This window comes from Miscanthus floridulus, chromosome 6, assembly GCF_019320115.1.
Source record: "Miscanthus floridulus cultivar M001 chromosome 6, ASM1932011v1, whole genome shotgun sequence".
In the NCBI taxonomy this organism is placed as follows: domain Eukaryota; kingdom Viridiplantae; phylum Streptophyta; class Magnoliopsida; order Poales; family Poaceae; genus Miscanthus; species Miscanthus floridulus.
In genome coordinates, this window is record NC_089585.1 from 139,615,763 (window position 1) to 139,638,624 (window position 22,862).

General features: G+C 44.9%; 1 pseudogene; it reads right to left on the reverse strand.

Moving 5' to 3' along the window:
* Positions 1-517: 517 nt before the first annotated feature.
* On the reverse strand, positions 518-22,184 carry LOC136461355 (wall-associated receptor kinase 5-like; annotated as a pseudogene).
* Between the last annotated feature and the right edge of the window lie 678 nt (positions 22,185-22,862).

The window sequence follows — 22,862 nt, forward strand, 5'->3', positions numbered from 1 at the left end:
AATAGAATTGGGTAAATGAGCGATGCATTAATTAGAGACCGGTGGTGTGTACATATAGGCATGGTGGGGAGCCAGAATAGCAGGCCCTCGAGACAGGTGTGCCATAGCACGTTTACACATTCTAACGGTTCCTTTAGTTATTATGTTAAGGGCATGTTTAGAATTTGGCCCTAAGGAATATCTAGTATGCTTTCGTAGAAAACTTAGATGTCAAAGTACAAAGGGGTTTTGGTTTTGCATAGGCTAAAGTTGTTGCTTTAAATCTTAATATCCAATTCCACACCCTTCTTGAGAAATTTGGTTCTTACACCATGCCCTCTACTACCGCCCACCGCGAGTCACTCATAGACTCTAAAAGTAGTACAAAACTACATTGAGGCAATACCATTCTTAGAATAAATCATGGCACAAAACTACAATAATTATAGTCTGAACATCAAACTTCAAATGCAGGATAATGTAAAGGAAAACCATCTCGTAAGGACTAAGGACATTCAGAAGCTTGTGGGAAAATTTATCATGGCAGGCCCGAAGATGCTAAGAACTCTTGCTCCAAGCTGTAGCATTCATGGGTTGGTTGGTCCACGTGAGTAGTGGTGGCCAATAGCTGACCTGTAATACCTTGAACTCTTGAATGTGACAGCAGTTGCATCTTAGGAGCAGCTACGCAAAACTTTGGCCTTTTAGTTTGCAAGGCATGCAATGCTATCTCAACTTCTTTCATGGTAGGTCTATCTTCACCTCTAAGTTTCAAACACAACTCAGCAAGGGAGGCAACACTTTTTATCTCTTCCTTAGTAGCTTCTTCACGAATTTGAGAAGTAACTATCTCCTCGACTGGCCTTGACTTCAACTCCAATAGAAAGTAACTTGACAAGTTTTGTACTGAACCCGAGCCATCAGTGAAAATAGGCTTCTTCTGAAGAAGGAGCTCCAAAATAACTACACCAAAACTATATACGTCACTCTTTTCATTTAGTTGCCCAGTATGGTAGTACTCTGGATCTAAGTAGCCTAATGTGCCTTGAACATTTGTAGCAATATGGGTTTGATCAATAGGAACCAATCTAGAAGCTCCGAAGCCAGAAACTTTGGTAGTGTAGTTTGCATCGAGGAGTATATTAGATGACTTGACATCGCGATGGAAGACTGATACTGAAGCTGCGGAGTGAAGGTAACAAAGAGCCCCTGCAGCTTCAGTGGCAATCCTTAAGCAATCAACCCATGACAAAGAGAAGTCATTGCTTGTATTTGAATGAAGAATTTGGAATAATGAACCATTGGGAACAAAGTCATATACCAATAGTGGAACCTTGGTCTCAAGGCAACAACCAAATAGTTTAACAATGTTCCGATGGTTTATCTGGGAAAGAATGGCAACCTCATTGATGAATTGATTGATCTCATTTTGCTCAATTATCTTTGACTTTTTTATAGCCACCACACGTTGATCAGATAATATCCCTTTGTAAACCATACCATGCCCACCACAACCAAGGATACGTGTCTCATCAAAGTTGTTTGTGGCCTTTTCTAGCTCTTCCAAAGTGAAGATCTTTGTCTTGTCACTTGCATTTTCATCTGATGATATTAACTGCTCAAGTAGAAGGCCTTGATTCTCCTGAAAATATTTCCTACGTTGTTTCCTTTCAACTTCTCTTCTCCATCTACTGACAAAAAGTGTCGTAGACATGCCAAGAAGTAGAATTCCAAAGCCAACACAAAACCCAATCACAATACCTATAATGAAAAGTTATAATTCTCAATATCTTGTAGGACACACTCATTGTGAATTTAATGGAGTACAAACTCACCTAACAGAAGACTTCTTTGCCTTTTTGGTCGAGTGCACTGCTTTCTTGTTATGTCATATTGTGTTTTGCTAGGGCAATTTGTGCAGTTGTAACTTCCTATGGTATTATGGCATGGTCGTCCTCTGCAAATGTTTGGTGTTGTTTCACACTCATCAATATCTGCAACGACATCCACATGCACTTTAATTATAAGATGGAAAATTGAACCAATAAAAAGAGTATGCATGTGAAGTTTTTGTATGTGAGGGTGGACCTTGGCAACCGTTTTGGATATATGGGTTTCCATCAAAGCCATCAACACATTTGCATCGATAGCCAATAATGTCCATAAAACTAGGATCAAGTCCATTTGTTGCTGGGCTGACATTCAAGCATGTACTGTTTGGACTAACACATGCGTATGCAATGATATCCTGTTGAGCCTGTTGGCAGCTCAGACGGGCTACCGCCCAATACACATCCTCAGTGACTGCAGAAACAGTGGCGAGATTACTACCACCTCCGAATCCCAGACCCATAGTACTGTTAACCCTAGTGACCATGACGCCTTTGCCAATGTTGATGTTCGATACGTATTGCTCCATTCCATACATAAGCGTGGAGGATGCCATGTCAGTGCAATTGAGAAGAAATTCTTCCCTCGTAGAGTAGCCTTCTTCTAGGCCGAATGGGAATGGAACACTGATGTTCCACATGATCGACGACAACTCGTCTTCCATGGTTTTAGATGATACCCTTGTTTGGAGAATAATAAGTTAGTTAAACTGTAATTATAATAATAATCAAACATTGCAATGCTTAGAACCATTACCTCGATCAGGCAAGCACCCACCAGGCACATAAGGGTTGCCAACATACCCATCATCGCAGCCACACCTGTAAGAAGGGCGTATTACTCCATCCTCATCCTGATCTATACATGTGCTGTGCTCACTAACACAAGCATAAGTGGTTTTGTTGTTTGCCGCGGCTGCACAACTCATTGGTTGATCTAGAATGACACCCCATCTAAGAGACAGATGCTCATCAGTGTCAACGTTGATTCTGTCCCAAAGAGAGCTCGCATTAGTCTCTCCTCTAGCTTTGGCTTGACCTTTAATCTTTCGGTTGTGCCTGATGAACTGGAATTTCAACCTAGCATCATCTGGAAACCTACGACCGCAGCATCCAGTGCCGTTGCACTGTTCCCTGGCAATGGTTTCCGTGATTCCTTCGCTGGGGCAGGTAACCGTACATATCAAAGTCCTTGATTTCTCCTCATCTAGCCAATATGTATCGAAGTCACATCCAGTGAAGTTTAGCTGTATGTCTTTCAAGGCAGTAAAAGACCGGCCTGGTGCCATCCATGACATGTTGTACACATCGACGCCGGGAATCATAGGGATGGCACGAGAAAAGCCGACCGACAGGAAACCTGTTATTTATACAATATGAATAGTCTATGAAATAAGTTTTTTTCTAGGAAACTCTACAGATATAATAGTCCGATCCATGCCTTATGCAAAACAGAAACAAGATCAATGTCCATATACACGAACTTACTAGCTAGTGAACATTCATTTGATCTTGCCAATGTAAACGTTCTAAATAATATTTTCCCAAAGTTTCCAAGAAATAATTGCATTGTGCAAGTTTTTATGAATTTTTGACAGGTTTCAAAGTGCTGAACTAGGTTCAGAAATATTCTAGTGTGTTAAAAAAACACTCTGAACCCTTGATTTTTAAAACTTTTTAGACTAATTGATTAATTAATTGACATAGGAAAAAGAAAAAAAAATTGCCAAATCCCCAAGTCACGGTGACCTCGTCGCGGAGACAAAGGCTGCTTGCCTCCTTCCTTTTCTGTGAAGATAAAAAATTAAGGAAATATTCATTGATAATATGTTTCAACTTTCAAGACCTTTTACGTTTATATTTTAATAAATCCCAACACGCATACAAACAGAGACAATTTTTACATTCATAGAGTTAATTAGAGAGGGCCGGACCTAAAAGAATGGGGATAGAAATTTTGGCTCTTTAATTAATATATAAATTAGGTAGGTATAGATAATAAATATATAATAGAAAACATTTATGTGGTATCTTAGAAAGCATCACTACTACACAACGTGGCTTTAGTCCCGGTTGGGAAAGGCCTTTTGTCCCGGTTTCCCAACCGGGACCAGCATTCCGGGATTAAAGGTGGGGATCTTTAGTCCCGGTTTGCCACAACCAGGACTAAAGATCCTCCCAGCTTAAAAAAAATAATGCCTTCCACCGCTGCGCCCCGTGAGATTCAAACCCAAGACCTCATACACTACCTCGCGCGAAGCTTACCACCCCACCTACACAACACATCTGACAATGGATGTGATGCTTTCCTTTTGAACTAACCCATCGGAGGACCTTTAGTCCTGGTTGGTGTTACCAACCGAGACTAAAGGGTCTACCTTTAGTCTGGGTTGGTATTACCAACCGGGACTAAAGGTTGGATGACTTTTTAGTCCCGGTTGGTGGCTCCAACCAGGAGTAAAGAAACATTTAGTTCCGGTTGGTATTACCAACCGGGACTAAAGATCCTTCAGTCCCAGGGGTAAAAAATACCGAGGCTAATGCTAAATTAGGACATCGTTCTAAAGTCTGTTGTCTAGTAGTGCATGTCTATACATGCTATCACGTTTTGTATAGCAGCACGGTAACATGTAAGCACGTCCAAAATCACCTGTGGCAAAACGGCAACACGGTACATGTGCACGTCCGTGTACCGTGTATATACGTATATGGCAACATAGCAACGCATGCATAATCAAAATTATATATATGTGGTAATCATAATATATCAAGTCTAAAGTTGCCAAATAAAAAAAATCTACCATATCTTCCAGATCACACATGCATCAATCAAATCTAGAAAAAACATTTTTTATATCTCTAACTTTCCTTGTTTATCGTACTTTACAAAATAAAAAATTAAATAAATATATTTCACATATTACCTCCTGTGAGGTAATAGGTAATCATAACCGTTCGATCTAAAAAATGAACGGCTCACAGTTATTTGGAGGTACCACAGTAAAGCCCCTGGTACCATAGTTTCAATTTTATTTATTTATTTATTTTGCCATGAGTTCAATACGCTAATGTGATACAACAAAATTGACCAATTTACTTGCTAAATGCAAGCTTTAATTTTTCTCACCAAATAAAGTAGCAACCAATAGAATAAATTCAGTAGTAGACCATATTATTAATCCATCTCAGATTACTTTTATGCATGGGTGGATGAAATATCATGGAGGGTGTCGTTATATTGCATGCATGAGACAGTTCATGAACTACATTGGGAAAAAAAACAAAATGGGGTCATATTCAAGATTGATTTAAAAAAAGCCTATGACAAAGTCAAATGGCCCTTCTTGATTCCGACATTGGATATGAAATGATTCTCGTCAAAGTGGATTTCTTGGGTGCAATCTTTCATACCAGGTGGCAGTATAGCTATTAATGTTAATGATGACGTTGGGCATTTTTTTCAAACCAAAAAAGGCCTTTGACAAGGAGATCCATTGTCTCCTTTACTCTTTAACATTGTAGCAGATATATTGGGTGTTCTAATAAGTAGAGATACGGAGGGGCATATCACTGGGAAGCGCCACACCTTGACGGTGGTTTTCAAATGAAACAGTTCTCTTTATGGATCATGATTGGGATAAATCTCAAAACATGAAACTATTGCTATGTGCTTTTGATGAGCAGGTTTCAGGCTTAAATACCAACTTCCATAAGAGTGAGTTATTCTAGTTTGGAGATGACCAAAAAGAGATGGAACAATAATAGACAAAGCTATTTTTGGCTGCAAGCTAGTCTAGTGAGTTTCCAATCCGATATTTTGGTACTTTTATCTATTATAGCAAACTGAGAAATGCGGATTGGAGAAGTGTGGAGGAATACTTTAAGAAGCATTTGGGTAGTTGGAGAGATAAACACTATCCAATGAAGGACATTTAACACTGATAAACTCAGTGCTACATAGCCTTCCAATATATATGATTTCCTTGTTCCCCTTGCTAAAAGAGGTTACAAAGAAGCTAGATTATTTACACTCTAGATTCTATTGGAAAGGTGATGAATAGAAGAAAAAGTATCGTTTACCTAAGTGGAGCATCTTGTGCTAGCCCAAAGACCAAGGAGGCCTTGGAGTTCACGATCTGAACATTAAAAATATTTTGATCTCTACTTAGCAAATAGTTGTTTAAACTCCTTATTACCACATATGGGACTTGGTTGCAGATCCTTTAAATAAATATATTGGTTCTAAACCTTTTCCTAGCAAATGGTTGTTTAAACTCCTCACTACAGATGGGACTTGGCTACAGATCCTATGAAATAAATATCTAGGTAATAAATCTTTAGTGCATTTTGGTCTTGTCTCATGAAAGTCAAGCATGATTTTCCCCACTATAGATCATCAAGGATGAATCACAAGTGAGGTTCTGGAAAGACAAACAGCTAGGAAACACAACTTTGAGCAAGATCAATATCCATGTGTTTACAACATAGTCAAGACTAATCATATCACTATAGTTGAAGTCCTTGGCGTTTCTCCACCAAATTTCTATTGGCGCATGGATCTTATAGGTCCTAAGCTAGTAGCATGATCTATTACCATGCATTGCTAACATACAATTGACCTAACAGTCAGATGTGCTTCATTAGAATTTACATTGGAATAGACAATTCTCGATGAAATCACATTACCAGGCATTAATTCATATTGATGTTCCCAATGTTAGCAAAAGATTGAAATTGAAGGTCCCACATTAGAAATCAAGTTGTTTTATGGCACTTACAAAGATGAGTTGTACTGACCAAGGATAATATATACAATCACAATTGTAAGGCAGTAAAACTTGTTGCTTTTCGCACAAGATGAGACAATTAGACACTTGTTCTTTTAATGCTACTTCGCTTGTTCTATTTGGTCAATGATTCAGGTGGCTACTGGACTAACTAAACCTTGCAGTGTTTCCCACTTTGTTTAGTGGTTGGTTAGGATGTGCGAACACAAGGTTGACAAGTACCCTTGTGTGTTCGTTTTGTGATGAGTGATTGTCAATGTGATCCACGAAGTGGGTTGAGTGGTGACTAACCCTACCATGGCGAAAGCTATGTGTGCGACATGTCTTTTGGCTTGTGTTGTGCAGGTGTGGAGCTCGGATGCGGTGGTCGACGGCGAGGTGAAGGTCAAGGAGGACGTGCCGTGCCGACAGACCGGGAGCGGTGAAGGACGGGCGTGAGGCTTGGACCGAGGGACCCAGAGGCCAGGTGACTAGCCGCGGTGGCTGACACTTGGGACATCGACAAGTGCAAGAAGACATGGAGTGACGGTGTTGACCGGGTCAAGACGGCAGACGCGTGAGTCGAGCGAGGCTCAGGAGGACTTGGCGGGCTGGCCAGTCGAGGACGGCGGTGACACGCGTCGGATGGCGGGGGACGCGTATGGAGTACGCTACCCGCGGACGGTTTGATGGTTTGGGCCTCAAAACCATCGGATGGACGGTTTACGGGTTTGGGCCTCAAAACCCGGGCGGAGGTTCCGAGGAGGGACGGACGGCACGTGGCGGCATCGGGGAGTTCGCGTCGAGGCCAAGCTACCGGTGAGAAGGCGCGGTGGCCATCGGATCAAGATTACACCGGGTTGGACAACAATGCCCTTGGGCTTAGCAGTTCAACTCATTTGTATCTAGGGGCAAAACTGAGAATGTGTAATAGCCCTGTTAAATAGGATGAGGGAGCCCCCATCTCCCTCACCTCTCTCCCACTCTCATTCCCCCCTTCTCCCTAGGGTTAGGTTTTCTAGTGTTTCTTGAGAGAGGTCAAAAAACTGAGAATTTGTGGTTCTATGCTGTGATTTGGAGTGGGAATGGAGGCCCCAAATCCTCCTCGTGTCCTCTGGATTCCTCATTTGAAGCTGTGATTTTCGTTCATCGTATTCTTAAGTTTTTCCCCATTTTTCGTTCTTGCTACGATCTGATTTTGCCGGAGTTTGAGTCAATCCCAGGCAATGAATTTTCAGGAATAGATTTTTATCAAGTCAAATTTGATCTGTGCAAAGTTTGGGAGCGAATCATCGAGTGTGGAGTCGGATTGCGTCAATTTCGTGTCCACTGGTTTTTCTGTTCTTCGTTTTCGGTCTGTGTTCATGCAGGATCTGTCTGATGGGTGAACGCAGCAGCGCTACCAGCGCCAGTGCTCCTACACTGAGTGTGCTCAGATGAGCAGCGCGTGCTCAAGTCTCGTCAGTTCGAACGTTTGAAGCTCCCAGGCCAAGTTCACTAATTTCTTTGTTCTTCCGAGTCTATTTATTTCTTTTCTCTATGTTCGTCGTGTCCTAGAGCAGGGAGAACCAGCAGCGTCGCTGCAGTGCCTATGCCCCTCCCAGTCTAGGACGAGCAGGATTCTAAGCTGAGCTACCTGTTCCTCTCTCTGCTTTTTATTTGCCCAGTACAAATCAATGCTCGACCATGAGCTTGTGCCTGCATAGCTCCAAGAGCATATCACGTGAATTGAAATGGTGTTCAGGAAATGTCTCAATCAAGCAACAGTACTTTGAATATTAAATTTGGTCTCAAGCTCATCATTGCATTTAGGAGACACATATGTGATTTTGCTCCAAGAGCATATCACGTGAATTGAAATGGTGTTCAGGAAATCTCCCTTGGTTAGCTGGTTACTGTATCTATATGTGATTTTGCTTCTGCAAGTGTGCTTCGTGCTCATCCATTTAGGAGAAGGCAGGCTTGTCATTGCTGCTGGTAGGCTGTGCACCTTCGAGTGCCGTGCAAATCCAGCTCTCTCCATCTGAGTATGTTTTGCAGGTGTGTCACACGGTGATGGTGTCCAGCTCTTGTTGTTTTGTCAGCAGCTCGGTCATTTGAGTTCCGATTCATTTTTGGTTGGTTTCGTGGTGTCCCGTTGTGTTCCTAGGGAACATCAACCCACTCATTTGAGTCGTGGACATCACGGTGTTTTGTTTGCGAGATTGGCGGTGATTTTGGGACAGTGGCCGAAAAAGTTTCGAAAGAAAATTTACGGCTCCCATTCACCCCCCCCCCCCTCTGGTCGCCGTTTTTGGTCCTTCAATTGGTATCGGAGCCGGTTAAGGATCATTCCACCTTAATCGGTCCGTGATCCACGAAGGCGACATGGAGCGTGGTTCCGGCAAACCACCGCACTTTGATGGGTCCAACTATCCTTATTGGAAGATCCACATGTCTGCGCATCTCTAGGGGATTGATTGGCTCGTCTAGGAAATTTGCGAGGATGCTACTTACGTTGTGCTCTCTGTTGCGGCCCGTACCACCCAGGATCACAAGGATCGGCACAACGCAAATAGCAAAGCTCGCAGTGTGCTTTTCTCAAGTCTTTCGCTTTCTGAGTTCGAGCGTGTCTCCGATTGTACTACAGCTCGAGAGATCTGGGTGAGGCTTCAGAGCTATCATGAAGGGACCGCACAGGTCAAGACCAGACTCTACGAGACGTACAAGCGCGAGTATGAGAATTTCTCTCAGCTTGATGGTGAGTCCATCGATGCCATGTTTTCCCGCTTTCAGACTATCGTCAACAAAATGAAAGCGAACAAGGCCAACCTACCTTATAGTGATCATGAGAGGGCGCTCAAGCTTCTCTATGCCCTTGATCGAAAGGTATGGGATGTGAAGGTGTCGGCGATCATCGAGTCGGCCAACTACGACACCCTCACCGTTGATGAGCTTTTCAGCAAGCTCAAGTCCATAGAGATCGACTACCAAACTCAAGCCAAGCTCAAGAATCCTTCTGCACCAACCATGGCTTTGGTCTCAGGTAGTGGTTCAAGTTCATTGACTAACCCCTCACAAGCTTCCTTCTCTTTGTCGTGCTTGATGTCAGTCACAGAGGAGCAGCTGGAGTCTCTTGGGGATGATGAGTTGGCACTCGTCATCAGTCGGTTCTCTTGGTTTCACAACAACCATCTGAACCGCTGACGCAGTGGTGGCACGAAGGAGGGATGCTATGGATGTGGAGATCCAGACCACTTTGTCGTGCACTGCCCCAAGAAGAAGCCCTTCACCAACAAGTACGACTCCGGCAAGCGCAAGGATAAGTGCGACTACACCTCCGGCAAGCACAAGGCCAAGGGCGGTTTCGACAAGGAGGCGATCAAGAAGTCATACCGCAGGAAGGCCAAAGCTCAAGAACGCGCCTTCCTCGCTTCCCTCAGTGACCTCGACGACGACTCCGACGATGATCACTCTTCTTCTCCCTCGACCGACGATGAGTCCGAGAAGAAGCGCGAGGACAAGCTCAATGGTCTCTGCTTTGTCGCCGGTGCAAACCGTGGTGGGTTTTGCACTATGGCGGTTGACGGTGGAGCAAAGCTCAAAAAGGACGTCGACGTCGACGACAACGAAAATGAGGTACCGCCCACACTTGACTCACTTATGCTTGAGCTTGATACTATGAATGATACATTGATGAGTCAAGATAAGTTGCTTAAGCATGCTGCCCGCGAGAGAAAAGAGTTTAAGGACCAGCTAGAGGTTGCTTTGAAGGAGTTGGAGCTTGCCAAGAGTGGTGTAGTGGTGTCAGAGGAGGAGGAATGCGATGAGTGCGCTATACACATGTCTAACCTCTCTGATTTGCAATCCAAGTATGCTGTTTTGCTTGATGAATGTGATGAGCTGAAGTCTCGTTCTGGGTTGCTCGGTGCATGCAAGTCCTGCTCAGGCTTGCAATCTGAGTTGGCAGAGAAGGTTGCCAAACTTGCTGAGTTTGAGAAGGCCAACTCAGATAGCACCACCACTACATGTGTTCGATGTGAAGCTTTGGTGTTGGAGCTTGAGTCCTGCAGGCATGATAAGATGGGAACCGAGGAAGAAAACACACAACTTCGGTCCATCTTGAGCTGGGTGTCGTGCAGTGAGCCCCAGTTGGGCATGATGGTGAGCCAGTTCAGGCGGGGAACTAACTCATCGGGAGTAGGCTTTGCTATAAGTGGGAAGGGTGAGCATGTCTATGGCAAGGTTGGTGAACATAGTGGTTTGAACCCAAGTGAAAAACCCACCAACACTCCCAAATTGATCAAGATCCCTCCACCAGAGCCTACCAAGCCTATGATCAAAGATGGTGTGTTTGAAGAACCACCAAAAGCTCCACCATCCAAGCAAGTTTGGGTTCCCAAACCGAACCACTTTCGGAACTCACTCGATACTCTACCCAACATCTCTAGTGCACCCCTTCCTAAAGCCAAAAAGCCTCAGAGAGTGAACCACACCCACAAGAGAGTGAGTCAACCACCACCCAAGAGAGAGGTGAGGTACCACTGTGACTATTGCCATAGAGATGGTCATTTGGCTGAGTTTTGCTTTAGGAGGAAGAGAGATGAGCGGCGCGAGTACGAGTTGAACAACCGGAACATGTACCGTCCTCCACATGGCGTACATGTACCACCTGTTCAGAGGCACAGTGTTAGGCCTAGAGGTGCAATGCCTCAAGGTGCTAGGCCTTAGGTGGCGAGACCACGTGGTGGTCATGCCCGGCGTGGCCCAAGTCATGATCAATATGACTCTGGACCTCGCGACGGTGGCGTTCGATCCCACACTCCTAGTGGACCACGTTTTCCCCCACGTGGTGATCGCTTCTCTCGAATGAGACATGGCATGTATGGTGTTTTTCCTAACATTTTTCCAGGGCAAATGACTCAACACTGGTATTCTCCTCATTTCACTAACCCCAGTGTTGTGCCATTTGCTCACCCCCTGTCTTTCTATTGATGCAGAGCGGAGGCCTGGAGAACACGTGGCTTGTTGATTCTGGCTGTTCGCGCCACATGACCGGAAGTTCCCAATGGTTCTCCAGCCTCGACCCCATGCAATACAAGGAGTACATCACATTCGGGGACAATAGCAAAGGTAAGGTTCTGTCTCATGGGACCATTCGGGTCAACGAGTCTTTTATCTTGAAGGACGTTGCTTTGGTTTCAAGCCTGCATTTCAATTTGCTCTCTGTTTCGCAACTCCTTCAAGATGGGTTTGAGGTGCGCTTTAAGACAGGACTTTCTCGTGTGCTCGATTCTCAGGGACATCTAGTTTTCCAGATCGTTCCTTTCGGCTGAGTTTTCAGAGCTGATTTCTCTCAGTCTTTCGGTTCTTCTCGCTGTTTGGTTGCTGGATCTTCTTCTGATTTGTGGAAGTGGCATAGGAGACTTGGTCACTTGAGCTTCGATCTCCTAGTGAGATTGAGTTCTCTTGACATGATCCGAGGATTGCCCAAACTTAAGTTTGAGAAGGATCTGGTATGCCATCCCTGTCGTCACAGGAAGATGGTGGCTGCTTCCCATCCTCCAGTGACTCAGGTCATGACCACAAGACCCGGTGAGCTACTCCATATGGACACTGTTGGTCCGGCTCGGGTTCAGTCAGAGGGAGGGAAGTGGTACGTTCTTGTGATCGTGGATGATTTTTCTCGCTATTCTTGGGTGTTTTTCATGGAGGGAAAGGACGAAGCGTTTTCTCATGCTCGTGACTTGATCTTGAGGTTGCAAACTGAGTTACCAAAGAATGCCATACGAGCTGTCCGTAGTGACAATGGCACTGAGTTCAAAAACTCACAGTTTGACACCTTCTGTGCTTTGTTGGGTCTTGAACATCAGTTTTCTTCGCCCTATGTCCCTCAGCAGAATGGTGTTGTTGAGCGCAAAAATCGGACTTTGGTTGAAATGGCTAGGACGATGCTCGATGAGCATAGGACTCCTAGGCATTACTAGGCCGAAGCCATCAACACCGCTTGCCATGTTTCAAACCGCATTTTTCTTCGTGCTTTCTTGAAGAAGACATCATACGAGTTGCGGTTTGGGCGTCCACCCAAGGTGAGTCATTTTCGAGTCTTCGGTTGCAAGTGCTTCATTCTTAAGCAAGGTAATCTTGACAAGTTTGAATCTAGATCTTCGGACGGTATATTTCTCGGTTACGCTTCTCATTCACATGCGTACCGTGTGCTTAATCTTGAGACTAACCGTGTCATGGAGACTTGTGAAGTCACCTTCGACGAAACCATGCCCTCTTCTGGTTCTGTCTTTGAATGTGCAGGTGATGAAGAGATGGGTGATAGCATTTTCGTTGAGGATGACGATGACGTCGATTGGGATGATCCCAAGCTATCTCAACCAGCTGCCCCGATCGAGCCAGCTTCGACCACTTCAGCTCACGGCCCCGAGCCCTCCACTTCTGCTTCATGGGGTCCGTGCGAGCCGCTTCCTCAATCGACTGAGGAGGCCCTAGCTGTGGATGAGGGGGAGGCGACTTCGTCTTTGGGTGCACCTCGACATATCCAGCGACGCCATCCTCCTCAGACCATGATCGGCGACATCGACGAAAGGGTAACGCGTTCCAACTCTTATCATATTTCCCATTTCGCTCATTCTGCTTTCGTAGCTTCTTTTGAGCCTCGAGATATTGGACACGCACTATCTAATGCCGATTGGGTTAATGCTATGCACGAGGAGTTAGAGAACTTTGAGCGGAACCAAGTGTGGGTTTTAGTTCCACCTCCACCAAAGTGCCACCCCATAGGTACAAAGTGGGTTTACAAGAACAAGCAGAGTGAGGATGGGGTGGTGGTGAGAAACAAGGCGAGATTAGTGGCTCAGGGTTTTTGCCAAAAAGAGGGAATAGACTATGAAGAAACCTTTGCTCTTGTTGCCCGTCTAGAAGCCATTAGGATCCTTTTAGCATTTGCAGCTTCGAAAGGGTTCAAGCTGTATCAGATGGATGTAAAGAGTGCCTTCTTGAATGGGTACATAGAGGAAGAGGTTTATGTGAGGCAACCCCCTGGCTTTGAAAATCCAAAGTACCCCAACCATGTTTTTAAACTCCACAAAGCCTTGTATGGTTTGAAACAAGCCCCGAGAGCCTGGTATGAGCGTTTAAAAGCTTTCTTGCTTGATAAGGGTTTTAGGATGGGTTCCGTAGATAAGACTTTGTTCCTCCTCAAGCAAGGCACAGACATCCTTTTGGTTCAGATATACGTGGATGATATAATCTTTGGTGGCTCTTCTCATGCTCTTGTTGCCAAGTTTTTAGATACTATGAGCAGGGAATTTGAGATGAGCATGATGGGCGAATTGACTTTCTTCCTTGGGCTGCAAATCAAGCAAACTCATGAGGGGACGTTCATGCACCAAGGCAAGTACACCAAGGACATGCTCAAGAAATTTGATATGGGTGAGGCCAAGCCTCTTTCGATGCCCATGTCAACCACGATGGCCCTGGATGAGGACAAGGAGGGAGAAGCCGTGGACCAGAAGGAATACCGAAGCATGATTGGGTCCCTGCTGTACCTAACGGCAACGAGACCGGACATCCAGTTCACAGTCTGCTTGTGCGCGCGCTTTCAGTCTTCGCCGCGCACGTCTCATCGTCAAGCCATCAAGTGGATCCTCAGGTATCTTTGTTTCACACCCGAGTTTGGTCTTTGGTTTTCAGCCTCCTCCTCTCTTTCTCTTTGTGGGTATTCTGATGCGGATTATGCTGGTTGTCGTGTTGAGAGGAAGTCCACTTCGGGGACTTGTCAGTTTCTTGGATCTTCTCTTGTGTCTTGGTCTTCTCGCAAGCAGTCTAGTGTCGCTCAATCCACCACAGAAGCTGAGTATATTGCTGCTGCTGCTTGTTGTTCCCAGTTGCTTTGGATGATAGCTACCCTGAGAGACTTTGGGTTAGAGTTTAGGCGAGTGCCTTTGTTTTGTGATAGCACCAGTGCCATAAGTGTAGCCAAAAACCTAGTCCTTCACTCAAAGACAAAGCACATAGAAGTTCGCTTTCACTTCTTGCGTGACCACTATGAGAAAGGTGATATCGATCTGCACCATATTGATACCCAAAACCAGCTCACAGATATCTTCACCAAACCACTTGACCAAGCCCAGTTTGCTCGCTTGCGAGGGGAGCTTGGAGTTTGTTTCCTTTTTTAGAGGAGGGGAACTTTGGTTGTTGTAGTCTAGTTTTGCTTTTCTTTGTAGTTTAGCCTTTGTTTTTGTTTGTATATCATTCTTGCATATCATATCATCATGTATCATATTGCATCCTGAGCTTCATCCTTATAGTAGCTAGATTGACACTATGCTCTTGTTGGGGATGTTATGGATATACAATGATGTGCTTTTGGCTTAGGCTCCTTTTGATCAATTGATACATGTTATGAGCTAAGCTTGTTTTCTAAATTGTGAACTTGATTAAAACTTGTTGAAACATGAAATGTGTTCACCACTACTTGTGGCACTAGCATGTGTAGAATGTGTCGAGATCTTTTTCTTGCTTCATATATATGCTTAGTTGCTATGGCTCATACCTTGAGTTACACACTTGCTTGAGAAACTTGAATTTGTGCTAAAACTTGAAAATCAAACTAAGTGATTTGAAAAGATCGGGATGGGTCTGTACTATCCTATGTCAGAGTATCGAGACAGCTCCAAATTGCACTTATTGGTGAACTTGAGCTCTGTAATGGATACCGAGATCATTGTCTTAAGCTTCTGATTGCCTTTGGCATAGGCTTGACATGGTCGCTAAGTCAGGTTTTTGATGGCACAGATAACCTCCCGCACACACTTGTCTGACAAACTTTGGTAATAAGCTGCATAACTCTGATAAATTTCAATTGGTGTCTCAAATTTGATCAAACCACAAGTTTGTCTCATGACATGATGTGTGAACTTTGTTTGGGGTAGTTCACTTTGCATACATGTGTAGCACAAGGTCGATCTCCTGTCTATTTTTGCTATGTGCTCCTTTGGTGGTGAACCCTCTTTTAAAATTGCTCAAACTTGATCAAACTTGCTTAAATGCCATATTTCGTCTCATTTGGTCACCTTGAGCATTTGCTAGCACTTGTATGTGTTGCTATATATACATGACAGCATCCACTAGAGCATCCTTTCAATCTGCTTGCTATAATCTTGAAGCTTCTGCATTTGTGCATTTCTGCATTCATAGCTTGTTTTGAGGAGGAGTTGCAATCCTTGGGCTCTAGCTTGATAAGTGCATGTGTCAACAAGGGGGAGAAGTTTCCACACTCACAATGTCACAAGGGGACACAAGGGGAGAAATATTCAGAAAAGAGGAAGAAACTTCCAATTCCACCTAAAGTTGAGAGATATGCATTCATTTGAGAGAGATGGCACTTGTTCAGGGGGAGTTACATTTGAGGTGTTTTGCTAGATGTGTTGAGCCTTTGCCTCTTCTGGAGGGTCTAGCAGTTTTTCGGCTTTTCGAGCTTTGCTAGTGGTGTTGAGCCCGTTGCCTCTTCTTGAGGGCTAGCTTTGTTTTACTTGGTTGCGTCGAGCTGTTGCTCATGTCTTTGGGGACCAAGTTTTGCTCATTTTCAAATGACCCGGTTCTTGGCTTTTCTTGGTTTTTGGTCATTTGGGTGAGTTCTTTCTTTTCTCTTCTTCTTCTTTTTTTCTTTTGCTCAAGCTGTTCGTGTATTGGTGTTGACAATGCACTCATCAAGGGGGAGATTGCGAACACAAGGTTGACAAGTACCCTTGTGTGTTCGTTTTGTGATGAGTGATTGTCAATGTGATCCACGAAGTGGGTTGAGTGGTGACTAACCCTACCATGGCGAAAGCTATGTGTGCGACATGTCTTTTGGCTTGTGTTGTGCAGGTGTGGAGCTTGGATGCGGTGGTCGATGGCGAGGTGAAGGTCAAGGAGGACGTGCCGTGCCGATAGACCGGGAGCGGTGAAGGACGGGCGTGAGGCTTGGACCGAGGGACCCAGAGGCCAGGTGACTAGCCACGGTGGCTGACACTTGGGACATCGACAAGTGCAAGAAGACATGGAGTGATGGTGTTGACCGGGTCAAGACGGCAGACGCGTGAGTCGAGCGAGGCTCAGGAGGACTTGGCGGGCTGGCCAGTCGAGGACGGTGGTGACACGCGTCGGATGGTGGGGGATGCGTATGGAGTACGCTACCCGCGGACGGTTTGATGGTTTGGGCCTCAAAACCATCGGATGGACGGTTTACGGGTTTGGGCCTCAAAACCCGGGCGGAGGTTCCGAGGAGGGACGGACGGCACGTGGCGGCATCGGGGAGTTCGCGTCGAGGCCAAGCTACCGGTGAGAAGGCGCGGTGGCCGTCGGATCAAGATTACACCGGGTTGGACAACAATGCCCTTGGGCTTAGCAGTTCAACTCATTTGTATCCAGGGGCAAAACTGAGAATGTGTAATAGCCCTGTTAAATAGGATGAGGGAGCCCCCATCTCCCTCACCTCTCTCCCACTCTCATTCCCCCCTTCTCCCTAGGGTTAGGTTTTCTAGTGTTTCTTGAGAGAGGTCAAAAATCTGAGAATTTGTGGTTCTATGCTGTGATTTGGAGTGGGAATGGAGGCCCCAAATCCTCCTCGTGTCCTCTGGATTCCTCATTTGAAGCTGTGATTTTCGTTCATCGTATTCTTAAGTTTTTCCCCATTTTTCGTTCTTGCTACGATCTGATTTTGCCGGAGTTTGAGTCAATCCCAGGCGATGAATTTTCGGGAATAGATTTTTATCAAGTCAAATTTGATCTGTGCAAAGTTTGGGAGCGAATCATCGAGTGTGGAGTCGGATTGCGTCAATTTCGTGTCCGCTGGTTTTTTTGTTCTTCGTTTTCGGTCTGTGTTCGTGCAGGATCTGTCTGATGGGTGAACGCAGCAGCGCTACCAGCGCCAGTGCTCCTGCACTGAGCGTGCTCAGATGAGCAGCGCGTGCTCAAGTCTCGTCAGTTTGAACGTTTGAAGCTCCTAGGCCAAGTTCGCTAATTTCTTTGTTCTTCCGAGTCTATTTATTTCTTTTCTCTGTGTTCGTCGTGTCCTAGAGCAGGGAGAACCAGCAGCGTCGCTGCAGTGCCTATGCCCCTCCCAGTCTAGGACGAGCAGGATTCCAAGCTGAGCTACCTGTTCCTCTCTCTGCTTTTTATTTGCCCAGTACAAATCAATGCTCGACCATGAGCTTGTGCCTGCATAGCTCCAAGAGCATATCACGTGAATTGAAATGGTGTTCAGGAAATGTCTCAATCAAGCAACAGTACTTTGAATATTAAATTTGGTCTCAAGCTCATCATTGCATTTTACTGGATCTCCCTTGGTTAGCTGGTTACTGTATCTATATGTGATTTTGCTTCTGCAAGTGTGCTTTGTGCTCATCCATTTAGGAGAAGGCAGGCTTGTCATTGCTGCTGGTAGGCTGTGCACCTTCGAGTGCCGTGCAAATCCAGCTCTCTCCATCTGAGTATGTTTTGCAGGTGTGTCACACGGTGATGGTGTCCAGCTCTTGTTGTTTTGTCAGCAGCTCGGTCATTTGAGTTCCGATTCATTTTTGGTTGGTTTCGTGGTGTCCCGTTGTGTTCCTAGGGAACATCAACCCACTCATTTGAGTCGTGGACATCACGGTGTTTTATTTGCGAGATTGGCGGTGATTTTGGGACAGTGGCTGAAAATGTTTCGAAAGAAAATTTACGGCTCCCATTCACCCCCCCCCTCTGGTCGCCGTTTTTGGTCCTTCAGGATGATTTAGTAAAGATTTAAAATCATTACTTCTGCTAGGGGCGACAGCTACTTGTTGATCACTTTGGTTTAGCGGAAATAGTGTTGTCTTTGAAAGAAAAGGCATGTTTTACTTGTGCAGGTTATCTATTTGGTTATCCACTGTCTACGTTCTTAGGGCTATTTTGTAGAAGATGGCTTCTCAAGATTTGGTTGTGGTGGTCTCTTAGCAGTTGGTGCAGGTGGCCAAGGATAGTTCCTCTGAGGTACATGGATGATGATCTAGTTTACAAATTGGTAGTTACTAGAATGTACAATCTCCTTTTAGTCTTGTGGCTATGTGTTTCTTATCAGGTAGAGGTTAGAAAGACTTATTCAAGGCTTCACATGTAGAGCCTTGCCACGTTACTCCCAAACAACTATAGACCATTCACCGAAATAGCTCACCCGATATCTTGTTCAGAAACATTTTATAGGAGATAAGTAACCGGCCATAGTATAAGAGGATCGCACATGACTAGAACCATGATAGCCGCCATGGCGTGAGTGACCATGAGAAGCATAATTTGCAACGAACATGTACATGTTGTAACTTTTTTTTTTCATGAGAGAGAGGTGCTACGTAATTTAATGAATGAAGATTTAAAAGATTCAAACTTCATGGGACAAACATATATCATGCATGGAGATATTTATAATTAATGAAGATTTAAAAGATTCAAATTTCATGGGACAAACATATATCATGCATGGAAAATCCCTTCAAATCGTAGCATTCTCTAATAGTGGCGGCATGCATGCAGTAGCAGGTTTGAAAAGCCCATGATTTTTGGAAGTATACTTACGATCGAGTAGGTCATTGTGTGTGTGGGGGGGTGGGGGGGGGGGGGGGGGGGGGGGGGGGGGTAATGCTGTTTTTTAAAATGCCACGTCAAATAGAATTGAATCTAATGAAATATAGATTAAGTAACGACTCCCGATGCATGGTTTGGGGGGGGGGGGGGGGGGGGGGGGGGGGGAGTGATGCTATTTTTAAAAATGCCACGTCAAGTAGAATTGAATCTAATGAAATATATAGATAAAGTAATGACTCCCGATACATGGTTTCATTTTATTATAGACCTTTAAATGCATGACTCATCTAGAATTAGAAATCGAGCCAAGAAAGTTTATCTACGTGAAACTCGACCTTTCTCTCTCTTCTTAAAAACTTTTTTCTCTTCTTAAAAATATTGTCATATCATCGTACGTACTTATGTAGGAACTTATTAAATAAAAATGGAACGCACAGTTCAATTGTCTATAGCACGGATTCGAATTCTTTGTTAGCAGTGTGGCACAAACAGATACGAACATGGTGGCGCATGTTACTTATTGCCAATTGGGGTTCATGATTGATTTACGTAGTTACGTACTTATATCCCGATCGATGCCATATAGAAAGAAAACTCTCAACCTTTGACGCAAACCAACCACGCTGTTAGTGGCTGGTACGGTTCTTGCTGTTCTTCCTCCTCGAAATAAGCAATGAGCTGGAAGCTACGTGCGCCCACCTGTCTAGAGTCTAGACATGCAACGTTTAGTCGTTGATCAATGGGAAGCTAGCTAGCCTTCGGAAGTGTTTCATTCGCTGGATGTGGAGGATGGCCTCCCCTCATCTTGTGTTTTCATATGCTTTGACATTCTGCGTACCTACCATGCCAAATGAAAAATGGCAATAATTGACGTTGTAAGGTGAGGACGAATTGCGACTCGAAGTCTGTTTTATGATCGCAAACCACGATGGAGTGAATAGCCAAGTAAATCAACGAGGTGATAGCGTGCATTCCCAAGTACTTAGCCGATCCCTATAGGTAGGTAGTAGTTATCTGCTAATAATTATCTTTTTAGATCTAAACAGGTATAACTAATAGACTAGCTAATTGTTAGCTAGACATTTAGATAATAACTGGCCTTATGATCGAGTAGGTCATTGTCAGCGGGGGCTGCATAACGCTGTTTTTAAGAATGCCACGACAAATAGAATATACGGAAATATAGGTAAAGTAACAATTTTCGATGCATGGTTTCATTTTATTATCGATATTTAATTCTACGACTCATTTAGAATTAGAAATTGAGCCACTTTCTCTCTCCTTAAAAACATTGTCATATCATCTGACGTACTTGCGTAGGAACCTACAGATACAAATGAAACGTACTCCCACTTCAAACAGGCCTTAATTATATCTGGCATGCATGAATTCGAATTCTTTCTTAGCGATGTGGCACGACAGGTATGAACATGGCGGCGCATGTTACTTCTTGCCAGTTGGGGCCGGTTCATGATTGATATAATATTCAGACCGAGTGTTTTGGCCCGCTTTTAACACACGATTTCTCTAGCCGTCGCTTTTCACGGATTCAATATCGCGTCCGTTGCTGTGTCCAGCCGGGGCTTAGGGGCATGCTCGGGTCCCCTCCTCCACGTACGTCGTCGCGGAAGTGAGAGGTGCGCGCTTCGCGGCCACCCGCACCGGCGAGCTCGCTTCCTCGACGCAGCCGTCTCGTCCTGTCTCAATGACGCCGGTGGCCGGCAACAGCCTCGTTCCATGCGTCGCCGCCCCAAGGCCAGGCAGCCACAGCGGCTTCGCCGGCGTCGGGCCTGTGTGGCTCACGGAAGGGAAGGGAAGGGAAGGGAAAGGTTGGGGAGTATGGGTCCCACCGCAATTTGTGATTAATTTGAGATTTTTTCTACAATTTGTTTATAATTTATCAACAATTTGACATATATCTCTATGATATCTGCAATTCATAGAAATAATTTGAAAATTTTTCTGAAAAAATTGGCATATATTTCTCTGAGACATGCAATCTTCCAAATTACATCACTCTGTCCAATAAATTACATTAAAGAAATCAGTGTAAACATAGTAATAAGGCAGTGTAAATATAGCTAAAAGACAGTGTAAATGTATGAAAAAAAATCAGGTGCCACAAGCTTCTAAAACACTCCGTCGTTGCGTAGACAGACTCCCCGATCGATGCCATAGAAAACTCCCAACGCAATAACTAGGAAGCTACGTGCGCCCACCTGTCAAGAGTATAGACAACGTTGAGTCATCGATCAATGGCAGGCTAGCTAGGCTTCGGAAGTGTTTCATGTACTCGCAGGATGTTGGAGGATGGAACCTCCCCCCATGCATCTTGTGTTTTCATATATGAATCAATGTTTGGTTGAACCGTAGCCTATCGATCTGGTGCCTGCTGCGGGCACTGAAACAATGCTGCTGCTTCACGAGCACTTAGTTGATTGATTCTGTGAGCAAGCATCGAGCATCAACTAATCCAAACCATGTTTTTTTATCTGAAGTTTGAGATCACACAGCGTGTCCTTTTTCCTACACAGAGAGAAGAGCTTATTACAACCTCTTAACTAAGGGATCCTATAAAAAAAATTAAAGATAAGGCCCAACCGACCAACCAAAAAGGACGGCCCATTGTATCCTGACCAACTACTGCACTGCAAATTTCGCAAACAGCGCGGCGGCCCATGAAAAAAGATGTGCCCGGTGGCCTGTCCCAGTTGTCCCGCACGCCCGCACCACGTGACGGAGCAGAGCTGTGCCTGTGGGGCAGCGCAGCGGACGCTAGCTAGCCGACGACGACATGGCGTCCGGCGACCTCACCAGTCATCGTGCCGGGCCCCAACTTCTGCTCTCCCACGCTGGCCGCGAGGACGACTCCGCGCCCGCGGACGCCTTCCTCTGTCTCCAAACTCTTAAGAGCTGCTGCATTCGTTCGTTTCGGGGAGGGAAACGCGGCCAGTTTGCCGGGCACCAACACCGGCATCCTGTGCCGCCTCGTCGCCGGCATCTTCTTCCTCAGTGCGCAAAATCTCTATCCCTTTCCAGTCAATCTCTCCCCCTCTCCCACCGTTCCATAATCGATCCATACATTCCAAGGCCTTTGCCTATGCGGATTGAAGAAAACTCTCGCTAGCTGCTACTTGGGGCGTCGGTTGGGGACACATGATGCCATAAGGATGAGGCATGTGCATGGACTTGCTAGTGCCTAGTGAGGGTATGAACTAGGTTTTGTCAACGTATTTGCATTTGGTTTTTTTTCATAAATAATCACGTACCGCCAATCTTTCCGTTGAGTGGAAGTCTCCTATAACAATAAAAAAAAGTATGGGAGAAAGTATAGTATAAAAATTAAGCACTGACAACGGAACGGTCGCACGTGTTATCCTAAATTAGAGTTAAGTCAGTGAATAGATAGCGACACCGTTACAGTATCCTATTAGCTGTTTAATTAATTTCTTGCAAGCAAGAATTGTCCTAAGGCCCGTTTCAATGGAGTTTCATGGGCATTAAATAGGTTGATGTGGTACCGTATTGATGAAGAGAGAGATAATAAGAGTTTCATGGGAGTAGAGAGACGCCCTGTTCGCTTGTTGGTTTCAGCCAGCCCAAACCAGCCAGCCAACAGTGTTTTCCTCTCACAATAAACCAGCACCAGCCAGCC